Genomic DNA, 4500 nt, shown 5'->3' with positions numbered 1-4500 from the left:
GGAGGTGATACCCGCGGAAAAGGTGCGCTTTGAAGGTACGCGACTTTAGTCTCGTCAAATTAAGTTTATTTACTTTGGTTTGAAATGTAATTGATGATGTAGAGTAAAGGATGCGTTTGATGTGTCGCTAAGTGCCGAAGTGCACTCGACTATCAAACGGGTCAAAACAAGAACTCGGTATTTAGTTGGGTTAGTCATTGAAGTGATGGTTTTCACTAAATGGCAAAACGGGTCAAAATGATGTTTTAAAATAGTCACGGAAGTAGCGACTTGAAAGTCTCATATCTAGATAAATGATAAATTGCACCATGCTAATGATTTGGTGATAGTGAATCTAAGTATAAGAACCCGGGATATGGGTCGAACAATGATGTTAAAGGAAAAAGGATTGTTGAAACGGAATGCTTGAATTCCGAACAATCAAGTAATAGTTTTAGAGGAAATGCAAAGCCAGGGAATTGGCATGAAAACACCAAGTATGTGAGCCCGGGTAGTTGGGTAAATATGTTGAAAAGGTTTTAAGAATGAAAAGAGATGCTATGCACTCATACTATTGGGTCGAATAACGGAAATAAGGAAATTTGGGAACCAAATTGTGGGTATCTCGGTTTCCGCAATGTAAAATTTACATGATTAAGTCCGAGGTTTTATTACGGACTCATAGCAAGAAGAATCGGTTAAATCGGATAAGCGAGTAAAAAGTTACGAACTTGTAAAGTTGAAAAATAGCAAAAGAGTAAATGTGCAGAGCCCACCGTAAATTACGGTTCCACCGTAATTTACGGTGGAGCTCAAACTGTTACGGTGAGAACCTCCTGAGTTACGGTAGAACCATAATCATTCCAGGTCCACCGTAAGTTACGGTGACACCGTAATTTACGGTGGAACCCAGGAAAAACTTGTATTTTAGGGCCACTCGTGTTGTCAAACTTGTTTATACATTATATATTAAGTCGAAACTAACGGTTTTTAGTGTTTGACTCTAGGTACAAATAAATCTCTCTCGGATGATGATCAAGCACCTTGTCAAGAACCGAACACGCAAACTGAAGCTTCCGCATGAATATAATTTTGTCTAAACTTTAAACATGTCATAAATACTTTTGGTTGATGGTGTTTTGAATCCTTTAGCTAGTTGTTAGCTGATTAGTAGGGATGGCTCTTAAATGAATTTTGTACCATCTTAAACATGTTTGGGAAATTACACTAGTATGTATGTTTTAAAACAGTAAATCCTTTTGTAAACTCTGATTTTATAAAGTATCATGAAACATTTCGATATATTATGTTAAATTATTAAGGGTGTTACAGTTGGATACTCGACGAATAATTGATAATGACGTTGACATGTTATTGATGGTCCTTCTGATAACACTCATGATGATGGGGAGTTAGACGAGAACGCTGCTACTAATTTCACTTTTGAGACCCCTGTTAACGAGCTATCCTCTGATTTTAGAATACACTCGATTTCAGACTCCTTCGAGTCTGTGACATTATAGACTTATAGATGGCCGGATTACAACTTTCTAATACTGACACAGACGACGATGCCATTATGACTGCTGCTCTATCACCTGCTCGAGACACCACACCGTTACACGACCCAGAGCCTGCTCTTGAGCTAGCTTCTACACCTTTTGGGTCAGCTTGATGTTGCGCCTGCTGAACCTACACCCTTACGTGAATCACGATCCTGTTTCTTTTTGGTCTACCAGACATTGCACCCCTTACATCTACCTGCACCGGGCAATCTCCTCATTTGTTGAGATGTTTGTTTTTACACCCGCGTAACGATCCCACTTGCTACGGCAACATTTCCTACGATCTCATGGGCCGCACCGTGTACTACGTCTGCTTTTACATCGCTGGGCGAGCCGATTTGATGGTTCCTATAATACACTATGCTAATTTTAGACTCTTACCATCCCTCACGTTATGGAAGCCACATACGAGATGAGTTGCTCCTGTAACATGAACTACAGTTGAGGATACGAGTCGCAGAATGTTGGAGCTTGAGCTGACGCCACAATTGGCAACTTCAAATGCAAAACATTACATAACCGAAAACATGAGTTAAGTGTCTACATCACAAGGAAGCATATTGTTTGAAAAGTTTATGTAAAACACCACGTCCTCCACCCTGTCTATTTCCAGTATACCTGGATCCACCCCATAGCTCAAGATTCTATTTGCGCTCTTGATCATTACTATTACATCGTTCCTAGGAGGCTGATGCTCGTTCCTTTACTGTCAAGCAGCAGATCAGCTAGTTACTTCGAGGTATATACAAGCTCGAGGAGGGATTCACGCATGACGACAGTTTACTTTTCTTTCTTTCTCCACCACAATCATCAGGATAGTTAGCGTTCGGTTTTATGCGGAATGCCTTATCTTGGGGTAAAGATGCTACTAATGAGCCGAGATTATGGAGACTTTTAAAGACCACTTTTTGACCTCGGGATGTTTGTGCACTAATTGACTTATCGGACGAAGGGTGACCCTGTGTCCCTATTTGATGTGATACACTTTATAGACAATGTGATTGCGGTCGGGGAATAATGAAAGCCCGGTCGACATATTCCCTATTAAACATATAACAATACTTTGTGGTCAATAACTAGTAAAAGCTCAGTCGCCATATTCTCACTAAGCACATTGTTGGCCCTTAGGTTTGGGCAATAATTGCAATGCTATGTGCTAGTTGTTATGTTCGCATTAAATACACTCACGTGTGCATGTTGTGCTATAATGTTATTGCTTGCTATGATGATTGCTTATATGCATATGTATATGCACCACCTAAGTCTCAGTCGTTAAGTGGATGCTTATGTGCTTATGTCTTTAATGAAGACCTGGCCTATCTAATCTTCTTCTTAGAAGATGCCGCCACGAAGGAACACCGATACCAACAACCCTCTGCCAACGACAGAGGCGGAATTACACAAGCACATCTCACAGGCCATCGCGCGGCATGAGGCCTTTCGCTCCGAACACGGCAGAGGTACCTTAGGAAATAACCCATCCAACGGATGCACCTACAAGCAATTCTTGGGCTGCAAGCCCTTGGAATTCAACGGCACTGGGGGTGCCTTATCCTTCGTACGCTGGATTGAGAAGACGAATTCTGTTTTGCGGGTGAGCAAATGTGCCCCAGAACATCAGGTCTTGTACATTTTCGGATTGTTTCAAGACGGGGCTCTGTCATGGTGGAACCTTCAGGTTCAAATGATGGGCGAGACTGCTGTGTATGCATTAACATGGGACGAACTGAAAGAACTAATGCATAAGAAGTACTGTTCAAGGGCAGAGATCCAGAAGTGGGAAACTGCGTTCTGGAACTTGAAGATGGAAGGTCCAGAGATAGCTGAGTACGTGCAAAAATTTCATGATATCTCTCGGATTGTCCCCTACATGGTAGATCCAGAGTTTAAGAGGATCGAACGCTTTATCGAGGGATTGGCACCTCAGATTCTAAGCCTGGTGACAACATCAAAGCCTAAGACAATCAATGAAGCAATTGACTTAAGTGTGACGCTCACTGAAGAAGCAGTTAGGTTGGGTAAATTCTCAAACTCCGAGGAGAAAAAGGAGACTCATGGGGAGTCACCTGGGGAGCACAAGAGGAAGTTTACCAACTTCTAGAAGGTTACTCGGGCAGACAACAACAAAAATGCCAAAAAGGAAAGAGGATACACAGGTATCCTACCGAAGTGCGACAATTGCCGACGTCACCATAACGGGCGATGTAGATATGGAAAATGTGGTAACTGTGGTAAGGTGGGACATGTCAAGGAAACATGTCGGCAGGGTACTAAAAATGGAAATAAAGGACAAGATGGTAGCAAAAATCGCGGAGGAAATAATGACGACAACAACTATCAAGGCAGGGATGGCGACGATCAAGGCCGTGGCCAAGCATGTTTTAATTGTGGTGATGTGGGGCATTTCAGGAAGTATTGCCCTAAGAACGCTCAGGCACGTGGATGAAGGCTCAGCATCGGGGATAGGATCCAAGCATGGACATCGGTACGTCTCACAATAGTCAATGTTATGTTCTATTTGACAGTATTGTCAACTTTTAGCTTCAGAAAATATACTTGTTTAGTAGTAAGTAACCTAGATACCCAGTTCTCGATAAAACAAGCCTAAGGGAAGCTTCGACGTGATAATTGGGATGGACTGGTTGTCGAACAACCAGGCGGAGATTGTCATCCGCACCCCGACGACGAACGGAGAAACAATCGTGATTCATGGAGCAGGATACGCTCCTACGGATTATCAGGCGATGAAGACACGAAAATCTTCGCACAAAGGATGTGTTGCATTCTTGGCTCATGTCGTGGAAAAGAAGCCGAAGAACCAAATTCGAAGATATCCATGTGATGAAGGAATATCCTAAATGCCCTCCCCGAAGACTTGCCAGAATTAAATCCTCAACGACAAGTCGATTTTCGCATCGATTTGATTCCAGGCGCCGCGCCTGCAGTCAATACACCT

The 4500-nt window shown here is 42.5% G+C and overlaps 1 long non-coding RNA gene across 1 annotated transcript; it reads left to right on the top strand.

Annotated features, from left to right (window-relative positions):
* On the top strand, positions 1–1245 carry LOC110925670. The gene is made up of 2 exons (XR_002584652.1): positions 1–35; positions 987–1245. It is a non-coding gene; the product is annotated as an uncharacterized LOC110925670 (long non-coding RNA).
* Positions 1246–4500: the final 3255 nt, after the last annotated feature.

Source organism: Helianthus annuus, chromosome 17, assembly GCF_002127325.2.
Source record: "Helianthus annuus cultivar XRQ/B chromosome 17, HanXRQr2.0-SUNRISE, whole genome shotgun sequence".
Taxonomy (NCBI): domain Eukaryota; kingdom Viridiplantae; phylum Streptophyta; class Magnoliopsida; order Asterales; family Asteraceae; genus Helianthus; species Helianthus annuus.
The sequence above is the reverse complement of the archived record's forward strand: the minus strand, read 5'-3'. Positions and strand labels throughout refer to the sequence as shown.